This window comes from Palaemon carinicauda, chromosome 25, assembly GCF_036898095.1.
Source record: "Palaemon carinicauda isolate YSFRI2023 chromosome 25, ASM3689809v2, whole genome shotgun sequence".
Taxonomy (NCBI): Eukaryota; Metazoa; Arthropoda; class Malacostraca; order Decapoda; family Palaemonidae; genus Palaemon; species Palaemon carinicauda.
In genome coordinates, this window is record NC_090749.1 from 91,177,134 (window position 1) to 91,198,922 (window position 21,789).

The 21,789-nt window shown below is 50.8% G+C and overlaps 1 protein-coding gene across 4 annotated transcripts in view; it reads left to right on the plus strand.

Moving 5' to 3' along the window:
- Window positions 1-21,789, plus strand: part of LOC137618698 (zinc finger protein OZF-like) — a 104,126-nt gene that overhangs the window by 1,238 nt on the left and 81,099 nt on the right. The gene's annotated exons all lie outside the window — the stretch shown is intronic.

A 21,789-nucleotide genomic window follows, 5' to 3' on the forward strand; every position in this document is an offset into this window, starting at 1 on the left:
TTTAAAATATCGGTAATTTTTTATTGTATTACACGGTGAGATTTCGAACATAAAATATGTTTTCCTATAGTAAATAACGTGATTTAACCGAATTTGATGTTTATTTCAATCGGAAACATACATCAACCAATTTGGCTAACTTTAAGTTGCACGGTGTCACTTCTTTTAGGAATGTACTGCGAACGATAACATTAGCAACGTTACCAATAATACACAGTTACCAACGTTGACGTATGGTACACAGAGTTACCAACGGCACGCTGACATTACTAACGATAGTAATGATAGATATTTCCATACGTATTTTAAATAATTTCTCCATATAAGTTTTACCCAATATATAAAAAGTACAAAAAGGGCACAGAACCTAACAAACTCACCTAACCTAGCCTAGTAGTATGACAGGTCACAAAATAACATTTGATCTACATCGGACGTTGGCAGCACTGGTTACTGTATTTTTTCATGACACAATCTTTGCAACGGCACCTCCGAAGTTTATTCAGATATACTGTATTTTCCTCCGGTTATTATAATTTCAAGAAGGTAATGAATAGAGAAGAAAAGGTTTGTTTTACGTTTATATATCGATTCCCCAGTATGTTTTCCCCACCCAAAACCCCGAGTTCCCACTGGGGGTCCTCCATTATCGGAGGATATAGATGTATCTATATTTCTGAAACTATTAATTTGCGACGGGAACGAGTGTCATTTTCGAAGAGAGCGTAATTTTTTCTATAAGAAAAAGTAGTTGTTTTCCTAGGTTGCATTGCCCTGTAATACACTACAATGAAACCCTTATTTTTATTTCCCTTTTTAAAATATCGGTAATTTTTTATTGTATTACACGGTGAGATTTCGAACATAAAATATGTTTTCCTATAGTAAATAACGTGATTTAACCGAATTTGATGTTTATTTCAATCGGAAACATACATCAACCAATTTGGCTAACTTTAAGTTGCACGGTGTCACTTCTTTTAGGAATGTACTGCGAACGATAACATTAGCAACGTTACCAATAATACACAGTGTTACCAACGTTGACGTATGGTACACAGAGTTACCAACGGCACGCTGACATTACTAACGATAGTAATGATAGATATTTCCATACGTATTTTAAATAATTTCTCCATATAAGTTTTACCCAATATATAAAAAGTACAAAAAGGGCACAGAACCTAACAAACTCACCTAACCTAGCCTAGTAGTATGACAGGTCACAAAATAACATTTGATCTACATCGGACGTTGGCAGCACTGGTTACTGTATTTTTTCATGACACAATCTTTGCAACGGCACCTCCGAAGTTTATTCAGATATACTGTATTTTCCTCCGGTTATTATAATTTCAAGAAGGTAATGAATAGAGAAGAAAAGGTTTGTTTTACGTTTATATATCGATTCCCCAGTATGTTTTCCCCACCCAAAACCCCGAGTTCCCACTGGGGGTCCTCCATTATCGGAGGATATAGATGTATCTATATTTCTGAAACTATTAATTTGCGACGGGAACGAGTGTCATTTTCGAAGAGAGCGTAATTTTTTCTATAAGAAAAAGTAGTTGTTTCCCTAGGTTACATCGCCCTGTAGTACACTACAATGAAACCAAAATATCTTTTTGAAATATTGGAGCCTTTTCATATTAGCGGTCAGTTCCCCCCCCCCCCCCAGCATGCATTAAAAATGAACACTAACTAACATGAACTTCCTCCCCCCTAACCTAACCTACAAGCCGTGTCCTTACCTACTTACCTTATGTTAGCCCTCCTTTGCGACCCCCCCCCCCCCAACAGAGCCATATTCTTAGTTGGCTGTCATCATACATACAGTTGGCCGTTATCATACATACACCCTTTAATGTTACTCCCAGTCTGTCCCAACATACTACAAAGGCTCCTGCCTTATCCTAATGTAAGGTATGTCCACCTAACCTAACATACAGCTGATACCTACTTCCTATACAGTACAGTATAGCCGTTCAGTACATAATACATCCTGGCCAATGCCCGTCCTTCTTAGCAAATGTTATAATTGACAGACTCACAAATTGTTGACGTAAAAATCTATTTGCCAAATTGTTGTTAATCTTGACAATTATTTGATAGGGCAGAAATGGGATGAATTAACAACCTGTCTACAAATCTATATAAGACCCCATTATTATTATTATTATTATTATTATTATCATCATTATTATTATTATTATTATTATTATTATTATTATTATAACAAGCTAAGCTATAGCCCTTGTTGGAAAAGCAGGATGCTATAAGCTCAGGGGCTCCAACAGGGAAAAATAGCGCAGTGAGGAAAGGAAATAAGAAAATAATCTACAAGAAAAGAAATGAATAATTATAATAATAGATTAAGAACAGTAACAGCCTTAGAATAGCGCTTTTACATATAAATTATGAGAATAGCCCATAGAGGAAAGGAAATATGTTACTGTAAATATACAAGAGAAGTAATGAACAATCAGAATAACATTTGTTCCGTACTTGGAATACAAACCTAAGCTATTTATTAGGGGTATAACGGCAAAGCTGAAAGGACCAGCCATTAAATTTTAGCAAGGGTTAACTACCCATTTGTTCCATAACTGGAATACAAACCACGCTATTTAATAGGGATATTACTTTTGGCGTAGCTGAAATGACGAGCCGTTAATTTTTAACGAGGGTTTACTACCTCCACCGCTAGTTAGCAGGGATAGGGGAGGGTAGCTTGCTACCCCCCCTCTCACACACCTGTGCTTGAGCTCACTTTGCTCTCGGCTCGGATGGTGGTCGGACGTGTCCGCTCTCATCCTCGCCGTCATATTGGCACCCATTTAATTGGTTTTGTTCTTTTCTTTTACTAGTTCTGTACATGTGAAGTTGGCCTCTGTGATCATGCGCACCTGCCCTAGGTTTCCCGATCGCCCCTGTGGAACATTCATGTCGGTGGTCGAGACTGATCCTCACGCCCTTTGTCCTTCTTGTAAGGTTGCTTTGAAAAGAGAAAAATCCAAGGCCTCTTTTTCCGTTGCCCAAACCTCCTCTGAAGCTGCCACTCGGTCGGTCTCTTTCGAGAGGCCGACCGAGTGGTAGCGTAGACCGATGTATTATTAAACAACCTCGGGGCTTGAGAGATGACGTTGCTTCCCCTAGCGAAGCAGCTCCATCTCTCCCCCCCAGGGGAGGATATGTCACTAACCTACCTTTTTCAACTTTGGTCCTCCTTGGGTCTTACGGGTTCGTCCTCCAAGGAGGTTTTGCTCAACTACATCCAAATGTCAAGCATTCATTGTCACCATCAGAGGTTGATCCTCTGTCTCTTGTCGACGTTGTGGTGTTAGAGGTATCCAATGCGGTATCACCCATCACTTCTTCCACTCCAAACTCTACGGTAGCTGACAGCTTAGTTTCTTCCATTCCTGTTCAACCAACGAGGGAGAAACTAAGTCCATCGTCAGTCTCTCCTGCTAGTGTTTCTTTCCCTCGGGGGAGTTCACTTACAGAGACTCCTCTTCGGAGGACTGCAGAAGGTCAGGTTGCTGATCAAACGGCCACCAGAGGACGCATTCGTCGGAAGGCTCGCCTTCCTCTTCGCCATAGAGGCCTTCCTTCACCTGCGGTGAGGAAGCGCCTCTTTGGTTCAACATCTTCGATGCAGTCCCCCTCAGAGGAGCCTCTAGACCAATCATCCATCACTGCTCCTGCATTGGTCCTGGACCTTTCTGCAGATCGTTCACGATCTCCTTTAGTGGAAGGTCGTCCTTTTAAAGGACACGTCGACCTTCCACCCGACAGACCTGCCATCACCGTTTCCACATGGGCCTAACAAGACTCCGCCCAAGCACGCTGTTGCGCGCCAACAACATACGCGCCCACGAGACCTGATGAGCGCTCTATTGTAGCTCCTCAGGCCCCATCACTACGTGCGGATATTCACCATAACCCTAACACAGGGCATCAAGAGCGTACGTGCCAACACACGCATACGCTCCAACAGGAGCACAGCTCCATCATGTGCTATGCGCGCCCTCATGCACATATGCGCCCACGTTCTCCTGCGCAAACTGTGCCCGCGCGCCTTGCGCTTACGCGCTAACAGTCTCCTACGCGCCCGCGCCCATCTGTGCGCTAATACTCACCTGCACGGCATCAACCTCCTGCGCAATGGCACTCGTGCACGCCAGCGCTCTCCCGCGCGCATACGCGTCCACCATCTAACTCTTCGGCGCGCCATGCTGCGCATCATCCTACGCGCCAGGTAAAACCTGCGTGCCAACTGTCAACAGATAGCAGGACTTCCAGGAAGTCAGCAATGCTGTCTTCTCTCACGCGCCAACCAGTACTAACGCTCCAGTGCTCACCTGCAGACCAGGCTTCTTCTGCATGCATCCACACGGATACGCGCGCGTCCTGTGCTCACTCGCCCATCCTCTCCAAGGGATGCGCGCCAACATTCTCCTGCGCTTCCGCACGCTCCGCATGATTCAACTGCGGGCCCTCGCGCTAGGGAACTTTCTCCTGCGCGCGCCCTACGGCTGGCACAGACGCAAGCGAACACTCCCGCGCGCGAGCCCCGATATTTTCCCTCGCGCGAGCGCCATTATTCTCCCTCGCGCGAACGCCATTATTCTCCTTCGCGCGAGCGCCATTATTCTCCCTCGCGCGAGTGTCAATATCCTCTCGTGCTCGAGACTACTGAACGACGTACGGCTAGGTCGCCATCGCCTCATTCTCCTCCCCACAAGCGCATACCACCGCACATTGTGGTAGAAGGGGAACTTCCAGAGGGGTCCAGGATCCCAAAGCTACCACAGGCGATCCCACCAATGATAGTGACTCCTCCCAGGGATCCTTCAATCCCTTTCCCTTCAAAGGGTATGTCTGGCAGCACGTCTGTCAGCCAACAGCCCTGGTTTGGTGCCCTGTATCAGAGTCGTAACTCAGGCCTTCAAGCCTGTCTTCTCTGAATTGGGACCCAGAACCATGGCTGCTTCTACCCCTTTGAAGAGAAAAAGAGGCATTCCAGATGCAGTCACTTCCCCAAGGGCGAAACTGACTCCACACAGACCTTCGAGGCAGGTTCCTTCTATTCCTCAGACTGCCTCTCCTTCCCTTTTGGACGAAGATTTCCCGTCCCCAAGGGAATCACGCAAGGAGAGACTTTCCCTCATTGCACCAATGAAGGAAACCTCTCTTCGCGCCGAGGGGTCTACTCAGTCGGGAATTGGAAGGAACAGGCCACCTTCGTCAATGTTGGAGTCTTACATCCTTCCCAGGAAGGAATTTAAAAGACTCCAACTCATTGCCTAAGTCCTCTACTAGGACTAGGATGGAGCCAACTAGCCCCTCAGGGAATGTCCGCGACTCTCCCCAAGAAGAGCCACCGGGGATAGGAGACTTCGCTGTAAGTCCTACAGCAGGAGGAGACCAGCAAAAGTCAGAACATGCGTTTTGGCAAGTTCTGACTCTAATGAGGGCTCTCGATGGGTTTCCCGACCCAGAGATCCCTCCTCGAGAGGGCAAAGACAGAGCTCTCCTACATGCCAGTGCCATCTATCCAGCGCTCCAGAGTTCTCTTGTGTGCCGGCACTCTCCTGCGCACCAGCGCTCTCTAGTACACAAGAGCTTGCCAGCGCCCTCCAGCGTGCTAGCGCTCTTTGTTGCGCCAGCACTCTCCAACTCGCCAACGACCTCCTTCGCGCCATTGTTCTGCGCGTCCATGATCTCCAGGGCATCAGCATATGCCAGCTTGCCAGGCCGACAACACTCTACTGCGCCCCAGCACTTTTCCGCTTGGTAGAGCTCTTCACTGCGCCAGCCTTTTCCTGCGCGCCAGCGCTTACTAGCGCTCTTTAATGCGCTAGCCCTCTCTTGCACACTAGCGCTCTCCACCGCATCAGCATATGCCAGCGCTCGCCAGGGTGCCAGTACTCTTATTGTGCGCCATCCCTCTCCCACTCGGCAGTGCTATCCTGCCAGCGCTCTCCTTCCCACCAGTGCTCCTTAGCGCGCTAGCACTTTCCAGCTCTCCTCAGCACCAGCATCTCCAGGTAGCTAGTACTCTCCTGTGGGCTAGCGCTGTTCAGGTTTTCAGCGCTCTCCAGTGCCTCAGCACTCCCCAGCGCTTCCACACTCCGCAGCGCATCAGGGGTTGTCACCTCGCCAGCACGTCAGCGTTCTCCAGCCCTTCAGGGCTCTCCAGTGCATCAGCGCACCCATGATTTCCAGCGCATCAGCGTTTGCCAGCACGAACGCACTCACAAGCACATCAGCGCTTTCCAGCTCACCAGCGCTCTCCTGCAAACCAGCTCTGTCCAGTTTGCCAGCACTCTCCTGCGCGCCAGTGCTCTCAATCTCGCCAGTGCAATCCAGCTCGCCGGAACTCTCCTGCAACGCTAGCGCTCTCCGGCTCGGCAGAGCTCTCCAACTCACCAGTACTCTCCTTTGCGCCACCACTTGCCAGCTGGCCAGAGCTCTCCTGTAGGCCAGTGCTCTCCAGCTCTCAAGCATGCTAATACTGTACTCTCCAGTGTGCCAGCGCTCTCCAGTGCATCATCGCTCTCCAGCGTGTCCACGCTCTCCAGCACCTCGGCGTTTGACAGCTCGCTTGCACGTCAGCGTTCTCTAACTCACTATCGCTCTCCAACTTGCCAGTGCTCTGTAGCTCCTCAGCACTCTCCAGCATGTCAGCACTCCTCAGCGCTTCCACAGCGTTTGCCAGCAGGCCAGATCTCGACAGCAATCACCAGAACGTCATTGCTCTCTAGCTCGCCAGCGATTTCCTGCAGGACAGCTCTGTCCAGTGTGCCAGCACTTTTCTACGTGCCAGCAGTCTCCAGCTCGCCAGTGCTCTCCTGCCCACTAGCTCTCTCCAGCTCGCCAGCGCTCTCCTGCCCACTAGCTCTCTCCAGCTCGCCAGCGCTCTCCTGCCCACTAGCTCTCTCCAGCTCGCCAGCGCTCTGCAACATGCCAGTGGTCTCCAGCGCTCCAGCACTTTCCTGCGTGTCAGCTCTCTCCATTTTGGCAGCACTCTCCCGCCCATCAGCGTCTCCAGCTTGCCAGCACTCTCTTGCGCCCCAGGACCCATTGGATCGGCAGTGCTCTACAGCGTGTCGGTGGTCTCCAGTGCGTCCACGCCCTCCAGCACATCAGTGTTAGCCAGCTTCACAGCACTCACCAGCATGTCAGGGCCCTCCAGCTCGCCTGTGTTCTCCTGCGCGCCAGTGCCATATATCCAGCACTCCCCAGCGCGGAAGCGCTCGCCACTGCATCGGCGTTTGCCAGCGCTCGCCAGCACATCAGCGTTATCCTGTTTGCTAGCGCTCTCCTGCGCGCCAGCACTTTCCAGCGAGTCCACGTTACCCAGCGCATGAGCTGTTGCCAGCTTGCCAGAACACAAGTGCTCGTCAGCACAACAGCACTCGCTAGCATGTTAGCGCAATATAGCTCACTAGTGCTCTCCAGGTTTCTAGTGCTCTCGTACACGCCAGCACTATCCAGTTTGCCAGCACTCCAGCTCGGCAGTGCTCTCCTGCGCGTGAGGGCTCTCCAACTTGCCGGTAATCTCCAATGAGTCAACGCTTCCCAGCGTGTCCACACTCAATAGCTTATATGCATTTGTGAGCTCGACATCACCCACTGTCATGTCAGCACTCTCCATTTCGCCAGCGCTCTCTAGCTCGCTAGTGCACTCCTGCATGCCAATGCACGTCAGCACTCTCTTGTGCGCCGGCGCTCTCCATCTCGGGAGTGCTAACCTGCGTGCCAGCCCCCTCCTGCGCTCCAACACTCTTTATTGTGCCAGCGCTCTCCAGTGCATCAGCTTATGCCAGCCTGCCAGCGCTCGCTAGGACGACAGTGCTGTATGCGTGCCTGCGCTCCCCTGTGTGTCAGCATTTTCCAACTCGTCGGCAATCTCTTGCTTGTCACCGCTATCCAGCTCGCTAGCACTTTCTTGTGCCCCCAGCTCTCTACCGCTCGGCAGTGCTCTCCTTTGCGCTAGCGCTATTCAGCGCGGCTAGCCCTCTCCTGTGCGCCAGTGCTCGTCATTTTACCAACGCTCTCCAGCGCATCAGCATATGCCAGCGCTCGCTAGGGCGACAGCACTCTATTATACGCCATCGCTCTCCCGCTCAGCAGTGCTCTCCTGTTTATTGTATTACACGGTGAGATTTCGAACATAAAATATGTTTTCCTATAGTAAATAACGTGATTTAACCGAATTTGATGTTTATTTCAATCGGAAACATACATCAACCAATTTGGCTAACTTTAAGTTGCACGGTGTCACTTCTTTTAGGAATGTACTGCGAACGATAACATTAGCAACGTTACCAATAATACACAGTTACCAACGTTGACGTATGGTACACAGAGTTACCAACGGCACGCTGACATTACTAACGATAGTAATGATAGATATTTCCATACGTATTTTAAATAATTTCTCCATATAAGTTTTACCCAATATATAAAAAGTACAAAAAGGGCACAGAACCTAACAAACTCACCTAACCTAGCCTAGTAGTATGACAGGTCACAAAATAACATTTGATCTACATCGGACGTTGGCAGCACTGGTTACTGTATTTTTTCATGACACAATCTTTGCAACGGCACCTCCGAAGTTTATTCAGATATACTGTATTTTCCTCCGGTTATTATAATTTCAAGAAGGTAATGAATAGAGAAGAAAAGGTTTGTTTTACGTTTATATATCGATTCCCCAGTATGTTTTCCCCACCCAAAACCCCGAGTTCCCACTGGGGGTCCTCCATTATCGGAGGATATAGATGTATCTATATTTCTGAAACTATTAATTTGCGACGGGAACGAGTGTCATTTTCGAAGAGAGCGTAATTTTTTCTATAAGAAAAAGTAGTTGTTTTCCTAGGTTGCATTGCCCTGTAATACACTACAATGAAACCCTTATTTTTATTTCCCTTTTTAAAATATCGGTAATTTTTTATTGTATTACACGGTGAGATTTCGAACATAAAATATGTTTTCCTATAGTAAATAACGTGATTTAACCGAATTTGATGTTTATTTCAATCGGAAACATACATCAACCAATTTGGCTAACTTTAAGTTGCACGGTGTCACTTCTTTTAGGAATGTACTGCGAACGATAACATTAGCAACGTTACCAATAATACACAGTGTTACCAACGTTGACGTATGGTACACAGAGTTACCAACGGCACGCTGACATTACTAACGATAGTAATGATAGATATTTCCATACGTATTTTAAATAATTTCTCCATATAAGTTTTACCCAATATATAAAAAGTACAAAAAGGGCACAGAACCTAACAAACTCACCTAACCTAGCCTAGTAGTATGACAGGTCACAAAATAACATTTGATCTACATCGGACGTTGGCAGCACTGGTTACTGTATTTTTTCATGACACAATCTTTGCAACGGCACCTCCGAAGTTTATTCAGATATACTGTATTTTCCTCCGGTTATTATAATTTCAAGAAGGTAATGAATAGAGAAGAAAAGGTTTGTTTTACGTTTATATATCGATTCCCCAGTATGTTTTCCCCACCCAAAACCCCGAGTTCCCACTGGGGGTCCTCCATTATCGGAGGATATAGATGTATCTATATTTCTGAAACTATTAATTTGCGACGGGAACGAGTGTCATTTTCGAAGAGAGCGTAATTTTTTCTATAAGAAAAAGTAGTTGTTTCCCTAGGTTACATCGCCCTGTAGTACACTACAATGAAACCAAAATATCTTTTTGAAATATTGGAGCCTTTTCATATTAGCGGTCAGTTCCCCCCCCCCCCCCAGCATGCATTAAAAATGAACACTAACTAACATGAACTTCCTCCCCCCTAACCTAACCTACAAGCCGTGTCCTTACCTACTTACCTTATGTTAGCCCTCCTTTGCGACCCCCCCCCCCCAACAGAGCCATATTCTTAGTTGGCTGTCATCATACATACAGTTGGCCGTTATCATACATACACCCTTTAATGTTACTCCCAGTCTGTCCCAACATACTACAAAGGCTCCTGCCTTATCCTAATGTAAGGTATGTCCACCTAACCTAACATACAGCTGATACCTACTTCCTATACAGTACAGTATAGCCGTTCAGTACATAATACATCCTGGCCAATGCCCGTCCTTCTTAGCAAATGTTATAATTGACAGACTCACAAATTGTTGACGTAAAAATCTATTTGCCAAATTGTTGTTAATCTTGACAATTATTTGATAGGGCAGAAATGGGATGAATTAACAACCTGTCTACAAATCTATATAAGACCCCATTATTATTATTATTATTATTATTATTATCATCATTATTATTATTATTATTATTATTATTATTATTATTATAACAAGCTAAGCTATAGCCCTTGTTGGAAAAGCAGGATGCTATAAGCTCAGGGGCTCCAACAGGGAAAAATAGCGCAGTGAGGAAAGGAAATAAGAAAATAATCTACAAGAAAAGAAATGAATAATTATAATAATAGATTAAGAACAGTAACAGCCTTAGAATAGCGCTTTTACATATAAATTATGAGAATAGCCCATAGAGGAAAGGAAATATGTTACTGTAAATATACAAGAGAAGTAATGAACAATCAGAATAACATTTGTTCCGTACTTGGAATACAAACCTAAGCTATTTATTAGGGGTATAACGGCAAAGCTGAAAGGACCAGCCATTAAATTTTAGCAAGGGTTAACTACCCATTTGTTCCATAACTGGAATACAAACCACGCTATTTAATAGGGATATTACTTTTGGCGTAGCTGAAATGACGAGCCGTTAATTTTTAACGAGGGTTTACTACCTCCACCGCTAGTTAGCAGGGATAGGGGAGGGTAGCTTGCTACCCCCCCTCTCACACACCTGTGCTTGAGCTCACTTTGCTCTCGGCTCGGATGGTGGTCGGACGTGTCCGCTCTCATCCTCGCCGTCATATTGGCACCCATTTAATTGGTTTTGTTCTTTTCTTTTACTAGTTCTGTACATGTGAAGTTGGCCTCTGTGATCATGCGCACCTGCCCTAGGTTTCCCGATCGCCCCTGTGGAACATTCATGTCGGTGGTCGAGACTGATCCTCACGCCCTTTGTCCTTCTTGTAAGGTTGCTTTGAAAAGAGAAAAATCCAAGGCCTCTTTTTCCGTTGCCCAAACCTCCTCTGAAGCTGCCACTCGGTCGGTCTCTTTCGAGAGGCCGACCGAGTGGTAGCGTAGACCGATGTATTATTAAACAACCTCGGGGCTTGAGAGATGACGTTGCTTCCCCTAGCGAAGCAGCTCCATCTCTCCCCCCCAGGGGAGGATATGTCACTAACCTACCTTTTTCAACTTTGGTCCTCCTTGGGTCTTACGGGTTCGTCCTCCAAGGAGGTTTTGCTCAACTACATCCAAATGTCAAGCATTCATTGTCACCATCAGAGGTTGATCCTCTGTCTCTTGTCGACGTTGTGGTGTTAGAGGTATCCAATGCGGTATCACCCATCACTTCTTCCACTCCAAACTCTACGGTAGCTGACAGCTTAGTTTCTTCCATTCCTGTTCAACCAACGAGGGAGAAACTAAGTCCATCGTCAGTCTCTCCTGCTAGTGTTTCTTTCCCTCGGGGGAGTTCACTTACAGAGACTCCTCTTCGGAGGACTGCAGAAGGTCAGGTTGCTGATCAAACGGCCACCAGAGGACGCATTCGTCGGAAGGCTCGCCTTCCTCTTCGCCATAGAGGCCTTCCTTCACCTGCGGTGAGGAAGCGCCTCTTTGGTTCAACATCTTCGATGCAGTCCCCCTCAGAGGAGCCTCTAGACCAATCATCCATCACTGCTCCTGCATTGGTCCTGGACCTTTCTGCAGATCGTTCACGATCTCCTTTAGTGGAAGGTCGTCCTTTTAAAGGACACGTCGACCTTCCACCCGACAGACCTGCCATCACCGTTTCCACATGGGCCTAACAAGACTCCGCCCAAGCACGCTGTTGCGCGCCAACAACATACGCGCCCACGAGACCTGATGAGCGCTCTATTGTAGCTCCTCAGGCCCCATCACTACGTGCGGATATTCACCATAACCCTAACACAGGGCATCAAGAGCGTACGTGCCAACACACGCATACGCTCCAACAGGAGCACAGCTCCATCATGTGCTATGCGCGCCCTCATGCACATATGCGCCCACGTTCTCCTGCGCAAACTGTGCCCGCGCGCCTTGCGCTTACGCGCTAACAGTCTCCTACGCGCCCGCGCCCATCTGTGCGCTAATACTCACCTGCACGGCATCAACCTCCTGCGCAATGGCACTCGTGCACGCCAGCGCTCTCCCGCGCGCATACGCGTCCACCATCTAACTCTTCGGCGCGCCATGCTGCGCATCATCCTACGCGCCAGGTAAAACCTGCGTGCCAACTGTCAACAGATAGCAGGACTTCCAGGAAGTCAGCAATGCTGTCTTCTCTCACGCGCCAACCAGTACTAACGCTCCAGTGCTCACCTGCAGACCAGGCTTCTTCTGCATGCATCCACACGGATACGCGCGCGTCCTGTGCTCACTCGCCCATCCTCTCCAAGGGATGCGCGCCAACATTCTCCTGCGCTTCCGCACGCTCCGCATGATTCAACTGCGGGCCCTCGCGCTAGGGAACTTTCTCCTGCGCGCGCCCTACGGCTGGCACAGACGCAAGCGAACACTCCCGCGCGCGAGCCCCGATATTTTCCCTCGCGCGAGCGCCATTATTCTCCCTCGCGCGAACGCCATTATTCTCCTTCGCGCGAGCGCCATTATTCTCCCTCGCGCGAGTGTCAATATCCTCTCGTGCTCGAGACTACTGAACGACGTACGGCTAGGTCGCCATCGCCTCATTCTCCTCCCCACAAGCGCATACCACCGCACATTGTGGTAGAAGGGGAACTTCCAGAGGGGTCCAGGATCCCAAAGCTACCACAGGCGATCCCACCAATGATAGTGACTCCTCCCAGGGATCCTTCAATCCCTTTCCCTTCAAAGGGTATGTCTGGCAGCACGTCTGTCAGCCAACAGCCCTGGTTTGGTGCCCTGTATCAGAGTCGTAACTCAGGCCTTCAAGCCTGTCTTCTCTGAATTGGGACCCAGAACCATGGCTGCTTCTACCCCTTTGAAGAGAAAAAGAGGCATTCCAGATGCAGTCACTTCCCCAAGGGCGAAACTGACTCCACACAGACCTTCGAGGCAGGTTCCTTCTATTCCTCAGACTGCCTCTCCTTCCCTTTTGGACGAAGATTTCCCGTCCCCAAGGGAATCACGCAAGGAGAGACTTTCCCTCATTGCACCAATGAAGGAAACCTCTCTTCGCGCCGAGGGGTCTACTCAGTCGGGAATTGGAAGGAACAGGCCACCTTCGTCAATGTTGGAGTCTTACATCCTTCCCAGGAAGGAATTTAAAAGACTCCAACTCATTGCCTAAGTCCTCTACTAGGACTAGGATGGAGCCAACTAGCCCCTCAGGGAATGTCCGCGACTCTCCCCAAGAAGAGCCACCGGGGATAGGAGACTTCGCTGTAAGTCCTACAGCAGGAGGAGACCAGCAAAAGTCAGAACATGCGTTTTGGCAAGTTCTGACTCTAATGAGGGCTCTCGATGGGTTTCCCGACCCAGAGATCCCTCCTCGAGAGGGCAAAGACAGAGCTCTCCTACATGCCAGTGCCATCTATCCAGCGCTCCAGAGTTCTCTTGTGTGCCGGCACTCTCCTGCGCACCAGCGCTCTCTAGTACACAAGAGCTTGCCAGCGCCCTCCAGCGTGCTAGCGCTCTTTGTTGCGCCAGCACTCTCCAACTCGCCAACGACCTCCTTCGCGCCATTGTTCTGCGCGTCCATGATCTCCAGGGCATCAGCATATGCCAGCTTGCCAGGCCGACAACACTCTACTGCGCCCCAGCACTTTTCCGCTTGGTAGAGCTCTTCACTGCGCCAGCCTTTTCCTGCGCGCCAGCGCTTACTAGCGCTCTTTAATGCGCTAGCCCTCTCTTGCACACTAGCGCTCTCCACCGCATCAGCATATGCCAGCGCTCGCCAGGGTGCCAGTACTCTTATTGTGCGCCATCCCTCTCCCACTCGGCAGTGCTATCCTGCCAGCGCTCTCCTTCCCACCAGTGCTCCTTAGCGCGCTAGCACTTTCCAGCTCTCCTCAGCACCAGCATCTCCAGGTAGCTAGTACTCTCCTGTGGGCTAGCGCTGTTCAGGTTTTCAGCGCTCTCCAGTGCCTCAGCACTCCCCAGCGCTTCCACACTCCGCAGCGCATCAGGGGTTGTCACCTCGCCAGCACGTCAGCGTTCTCCAGCCCTTCAGGGCTCTCCAGTGCATCAGCGCACCCATGATTTCCAGCGCATCAGCGTTTGCCAGCACGAACGCACTCACAAGCACATCAGCGCTTTCCAGCTCACCAGCGCTCTCCTGCAAACCAGCTCTGTCCAGTTTGCCAGCACTCTCCTGCGCGCCAGTGCTCTCAATCTCGCCAGTGCAATCCAGCTCGCCGGAACTCTCCTGCAACGCTAGCGCTCTCCGGCTCGGCAGAGCTCTCCAACTCACCAGTACTCTCCTTTGCGCCACCACTTGCCAGCTGGCCAGAGCTCTCCTGTAGGCCAGTGCTCTCCAGCTCTCAAGCATGCTAATACTGTACTCTCCAGTGTGCCAGCGCTCTCCAGTGCATCATCGCTCTCCAGCGTGTCCACGCTCTCCAGCACCTCGGCGTTTGACAGCTCGCTTGCACGTCAGCGTTCTCTAACTCACTATCGCTCTCCAACTTGCCAGTGCTCTGTAGCTCCTCAGCACTCTCCAGCATGTCAGCACTCCTCAGCGCTTCCACAGCGTTTGCCAGCAGGCCAGATCTCGACAGCAATCACCAGAACGTCATTGCTCTCTAGCTCGCCAGCGATTTCCTGCAGGACAGCTCTGTCCAGTGTGCCAGCACTTTTCTACGTGCCAGCAGTCTCCAGCTCGCCAGTGCTCTCCTGCCCACTAGCTCTCTCCAGCTCGCCAGCGCTCTCCTGCCCACTAGCTCTCTCCAGCTCGCCAGCGCTCTCCTGCCCACTAGCTCTCTCCAGCTCGCCAGCGCTCTGCAACATGCCAGTGGTCTCCAGCGCTCCAGCACTTTCCTGCGTGTCAGCTCTCTCCATTTTGGCAGCACTCTCCCGCCCATCAGCGTCTCCAGCTTGCCAGCACTCTCTTGCGCCCCAGGACCCATTGGATCGGCAGTGCTCTACAGCGTGTCGGTGGTCTCCAGTGCGTCCACGCCCTCCAGCACATCAGTGTTAGCCAGCTTCACAGCACTCACCAGCATGTCAGGGCCCTCCAGCTCGCCTGTGTTCTCCTGCGCGCCAGTGCCATATATCCAGCACTCCCCAGCGCGGAAGCGCTCGCCACTGCATCGGCGTTTGCCAGCGCTCGCCAGCACATCAGCGTTATCCTGTTTGCTAGCGCTCTCCTGCGCGCCAGCACTTTCCAGCGAGTCCACGTTACCCAGCGCATGAGCTGTTGCCAGCTTGCCAGAACACAAGTGCTCGTCAGCACAACAGCACTCGCTAGCATGTTAGCGCAATATAGCTCACTAGTGCTCTCCAGGTTTCTAGTGCTCTCGTACACGCCAGCACTATCCAGTTTGCCAGCACTCCAGCTCGGCAGTGCTCTCCTGCGCGTGAGGGCTCTCCAACTTGCCGGTAATCTCCAATGAGTCAACGCTTCCCAGCGTGTCCACACTCAATAGCTTATATGCATTTGTGAGCTCGACATCACCCACTGTCATGTCAGCACTCTCCATTTCGCCAGCGCTCTCTAGCTCGCTAGTGCACTCCTGCATGCCAATGCACGTCAGCACTCTCTTGTGCGCCGGCGCTCTCCATCTCGGGAGTGCTAACCTGCGTGCCAGCCCCCTCCTGCGCTCCAACACTCTTTATTGTGCCAGCGCTCTCCAGTGCATCAGCTTATGCCAGCCTGCCAGCGCTCGCTAGGACGACAGTGCTGTATGCGTGCCTGCGCTCCCCTGTGTGTCAGCATTTTCCAACTCGTCGGCAATCTCTTGCTTGTCACCGCTATCCAGCTCGCTAGCACTTTCTTGTGCCCCCAGCTCTCTACCGCTCGGCAGTGCTCTCCTTTGCGCTAGCGCTATTCAGCGCGGCTAGCCCTCTCCTGTGCGCCAGTGCTCGTCATTTTACCAACGCTCTCCAGCGCATCAGCATATGCCAGCGCTCGCTAGGGCGACAGCACTCTATTATACGCCATCGCTCTCCCGCTCAGCAGTGCTCTCCTGTGCACCAGCGCTCTCCTTCGCACCATTTCACCAGTGCTCCCCTGCGCGCCAGAGCTATTTAGCTCTCCTGCGCGCCAGGTTCTCCAGCTTGGCAGCGCTCTCTTGTGTGCCAGAACCCTTTGGATTGGCAGTGCTCTCCAACGCGTTAGCGCTCCCCAGCGCATTCACGCCCTCCAGCATATCAGTGTTAGCCAGCTCTCTAGCGCTCACCAGTACCACAGCTCTTACCAGTATGTCGGCGCTCTCGTATGCGCCAGCGCTCTTTAGCTCTCTCCGGCTCTGCAGCGGTCTCCTGTGCGTCAGTGCTCTCTAACTCACCAATACTCTCCTGAGCGCCTGCTTTCTCCAGCTCGGCAGCATTCTCTTGCTCACTTGCTAGCTTCGATCTAGCACTCTTTTTCTCCCGAGTGCTCCCCAGTGCCCCAGTACTGTCTTGCACACCAGCGCTCTCCAGTGTGCCAGCGCGTCAACTCTCTCCAGCACGATAGCACTCACCAGCATGTCAGCGCTCTGTTGCTTGCTAGTTGTTTCCTGTGCGCCAATGATCTCCAGCTTGCCTGTGCTCTCCTGCTTCCCAGCACTCTCCAGTTTGCCATCACTCTGTGCGCCAGCGCTCCGCAATCCGTCCACACTCTGCAGCGCATAAGCGATTGTCACGTCAGCACTCACCAGCATGTCAGCTCTCTCCAGCACGTCAGTGCTCCCCAAAGCGCACCAGCTCTCTCCAGCTCGTCAGCACTCTTTTGCATGCCAGCACTCTCCAGCTCACCAGCGCTCTCTTGCGCGCCAGCTCCCTCCAGCTCCCTAGTGCTGTCTAACGTGCCTGTGGTTTCCAGCGCATCAATGCTCTCCAGCGCATCAGCATTTGCCAACTCACCAGGACGTCGGCTCTCTCCAGTTCACCAGCGCTCTCCTGCAAGCCAGCGCTCAATAGCTAGCCAGGGGTCTACTGCTAGCCAGCACTCTCCTGCGCTTTAGCGCTCTTGGTCTCGGCATGACTCTCCTGTGCTTCAGTGCTCTCCGTCTCGGTAGGGCTCTCCTCCGCGCCAGTGCTCTCCAGCTCACCAGAACTCTCCTGCCTGCCGGTATTCTCCTGCTTGCCCGCACTCTCCTTTGCGCCAACTCTCTCTGTCTCAGCAGCACTCTCCTACGCTCCAGCACCCTCTGGATCGGCACTGGTCTCCAACGCGTTAGTGCTCCCCAACGCATTCAGGCCCTCCAGCATATCAGTGTTAACCAGCTCTCTAATGCTCACCAGTACCACAGCACTAACCAGTACATCGGCGCTCTCCAGCTTGCTTGCGCTCTCTTATATGCCAGCGCTCTATAACTCTCTCCGGCTCTGCAGAGCTCTCCTGTGCGTCGGTGCTCTCTAACTCGTCAATACTCTCCTGAGCGCCTGCTTTCTCCAGCTCAGCAGCACTCTCCTGCTCACTTGCTAGCTTCGATCTAGCACACTTTTGCTCGCGAGTGCTCTCCAGTGCACCAGTACTCTCTTGCGCACCAGCGCTCTCCAGTGTGCCAGCGCGTCAGCTCTCCAGCACGATAGCACTCACCAGCACGTCAGCGCTCTGTTGCTTGCTAGTTGTTTCCTGTGCGCCAACGATCTCCTGCTTCCCAGCACTCTCCAGCTTACCAGCAGTTTCCAGCTTGCCAGCACTGTCAGTGTGTCAGCGCTCCTCAGCACGTCCAATTTCCAGTGAATCATCGTTTGCCAGCTCGCCAATAGGACAGCACTCATCAAATCGTCAGCTCTTGCCAGCACGCCAACGCTCACCAGCACGACAGCACTCACGAGCACGTCAGTGTCTATTTGCTCGTTGGTGCTCTCCAGCTTACCTGTGCTCTCCTGCTTGCCAGCACTCTTCAGCTTGCCAGCGCTCTCCAGCTCACCAGCACTGTCCTACACGCCAACGCTTTCCAGCTCGCCAGAACTGTCCTGCACGCCAGGACTTTCCAGCGCGTCAGTGCTCCCCAGCGTGTCCACTCTCCCCAGTACATCAGCGTTGCAGGGGTTTGCAGACTGTGGCCAGATATAGCACGCAGACCGCCTAGTGTCCGAATGCCGACCACACTCCAACGCTCACTACACAAAAAGATAAAACAGTGGAATAATCATAAATCTGGGTAAAAGGTAAACAATCAAGGAAGAACTGGTCACTGGGCACCACCCCTTGATTTTATACTGGGCAAGGGGACCCAGCTAGATATTGCTTCCCTCTTATCTTCCCTATAAATAGCTAAAGGTTTTTATCGTTAGGAAAAATAAGAATTATCTCTGATTTTGTCGTGTCATTATTTTTACTTCATCTCCTAATGTTCATAATGTACGAATAACTTGAAATAAAGAAACATCCTAAAAAAAAAAAAAAAAGCAGGCTGTTCCTCTTTATTTCATATACATTACCTAGCACATCCAAGAGAGGGACGGTAAACTCTAGAAAAGATGAGAAATTCTAAGTTGTTCCGTAACCGAAATACAAACCACGCTATTTACATGGGGTATTGCTTTCGGCATAGCTGAAATGGCGAACCATTAGATTTTAACGATGGTTAACTACCCCCGCGCTATTTAGCGAGGGGGTAGGGGAGGGGTAGCTAGCTATCCCTTCCCCCCACACACCGGTGAACTGATTCACTTCGATTTTGGCTCGGACAGTGGGCAGACGTGTCTGCTCCCGCCCTCGCTTGGCAACCATTAATGTTTTGTCTTTACTTAATTACTTACTTCTCTTATACTTAATATATATGTAAACATTCTTTATGTTTATGTATATATTTGAGTATAGAAATTAGTAAGTTTCCTTTTCAGTGTTGTTCTGTGTGTGTAGTGTACGATAACGTCACCACGTAGTCTTAGGCCACCGTGGTTGCATATCTTGGGGAACGGTCTCTTGGTCCTTCGGTCATTCCTTCGGCTTCCGATATTCGGCCGCCGTGGGGAATCGTCATCGCTGGATTTTCTCCATTCATCTGTTTTCTCCGCTGTTCCTCCTTCCCTGCGGGGAACTTGGACTCTCAGTGAAGGGAACGTGGGAGTTTTGCTTGACTACGGTCTCTCTCTCTCTCTCTACTCGAGGTCGTTCACCCTTTTACTACTACTACGTACTATTACGGTAGCTTCTTTCCCGTTGCGGGTTGGGTTGCTTTTCCATTTATTTGTCTCAATTATTTTTAATGAAATCTAATTGTATTTGTTAAATTTTTAGGCTTCTGTAAAGAACACTTCCCCTCGGAGTTCAGTGGTTCTTACTTTGTGAACATCCTTAAGTGAATTACATATTTATAATTCTTATGTTCTATTCCTTCGGGGTTTCTCTGCGGAGTTCCTCCCGGGGGAATTTTTATTAACTAATTATTTATTTTATTTTTTTTCCAGTAAAGATCTGGTTTCTTCGTATGCCTAATGTGCCAACGAAGCAGAGCTGCCCTGTTTGTGCCTTGGGAGTCTGCTGTTGCTGCCGCCTCTCTAGGACATCGTCATGGGCGTGTTCCCTTCTCTTAGAAGTTCCCCCGTGACAACTGTCAGCTCTTTAGTTCATCTTAGAACGCTCAGGAGGTTCGCCTCCAGGGGTGGGTAACTTCCCTTCCGAGGGAGGTTTCCTTCCCAGGTATGAGTTTTTTCCCCTGCAGGGGGGAACTTCTCTTACCTTATTAATTCCTGGATGGTTTTTTCCTGGTCCTCGGGCGGTTATGCTCTTGGTGCCGAGCGACCGCTCTTGTAACCATGTTCAAGGGGCTGAGCGGTTGCAAGTCCTGACCATGGAATTTCGTGCGACTATGCTCTTGGGGCTGAGCGGTCGCACCTGCAGCTATGCTCAAGGGGCTAAGCAGCTGCAAGATCTTGTGACCTCTCTCGTTCGCGAGGGAGGCCACTCTTCGGAGGATTTCTCCTTATAGGTCAGCTTGCTGATCCAACGGCCCTATGGGGCGCCATCATCTGTGTCTTCTAGTCTCTTCTACGAAGTGTTCACCTCTCTCGTTCGCGAGGGAGACCACTCCTAGAGATTCCTCTTCGGACTGTTCCTGTTCAGACCAGCCAGTGGTTCGGGACCTCTCCGCAGTTCGCCATCTCCTAGTCCTGCTGACCTGCCGTCTCCGTTCCTGGCTGCTGACGCTGTGGGCGCCTTCACACCCCGTTATCCAACGGACACCGGTCCCTTCAGGGCAAAAGGGGCTTTCTCACATTGTGAGTAAGCCCCTTGCGCGCAAGCGCTCGCCTACTGTTCCTGCTGTTCTTGAGAATTCCATCCAGAGGAATCCTGTTCCAGTCCTGAGCGTCCCAGTTCCGGATCGTCCTTCATCTTAGCGCGCTCGTACGCTCGTGCTCGCTGATGATCTTTCTCGCCAACGATTTTCTTTTGCGCGCTAGCGCTGTGATCTTCTTCGCGCGCAAGCGCCAACGATCTTCAAGCGTCGATGATCTTCTTCACGAGCGAGCGCTGTTTACGCGCTAGCGCTGACGATCTTCTTACGCGCAAGCGCCGACGATCTTCCTATGCGCGCAAGCGCCTACGATCTTCGACTGCCGACGATCATCTTGGCCGACGATCTCCTCTCACGAGCGAGTGCTGATAATCTTCTTACGCGCACAAGCCCCTTCGATCTTCGAATGCCGTCGATCTTCTTACACGCGCAAGCACTGTTGATCGTCAAGCTCCAACGATCTTCTTGGCGAACGATCTTCTTTGGCACGCTAGCGCTGACGATCTTTCTACGCACGTAAGCTCCGACGATCATCTGCGCATAGGCTCCTATGGTTCCCCGCACCAACGATCTTCTTACGCGTGCAAGCGCCGACGATCATCTTACGCGCACAAGCGCCGACGATCTTCTTATGCGTGCAAGCGCCGACGATCTTCTTTTGGCGCTAACACCGACGATCTTCTTGCGCGCTCAAGCGCCGACAATCTTTCAGCGCCGTCAATCTTTAGCGCTGTCGATCTTCTTTCACTCACAAGCACCGACGATCTTCAAGCGCCAACGATCTTCAAGCGCCAACAACCTCGTACGCGTGTGTGCTGACAGCCGCGCCCACGCTCCGACATTTTTCACGGGCTCTTCAATCTGATTCCTGCTCACCCAATGATGCCTCGCCCGCGTCCCCATGCGCCAGCGTGTTCGTGCACCCGCGCGAGAATGTTTTCAGCGGTTTCTCGCGCGCGACCCCTGGATTTTTCCCATCGCGCGAGCGCCAGAGTCTCTCGCGTGCGACCCCTGGGGTTTTCCCATCGCGCGAGCACCAGCGCGCTCCCTCTACCAAGGTGAGACCTTCTCCCACTGCACCAATGGGAGAAACCCCACCTCGAGCAGGAGAATTGTCCCGTGTTAGGGAGAGAAGAGCCCTCAGACTTCTTGGTTGGAGTTACGTATCCCTCCTAGGAGGGAATCGAAGGACTCTAAGAGTTCCCCCAAGTAGAACCTTGGGTACAAGTGACTTTGTTTCCAGTTCACCAGGAGGAGAGCAGCATGATTTAGAGCACCACTCCGAGGAAGAGCCCTCCA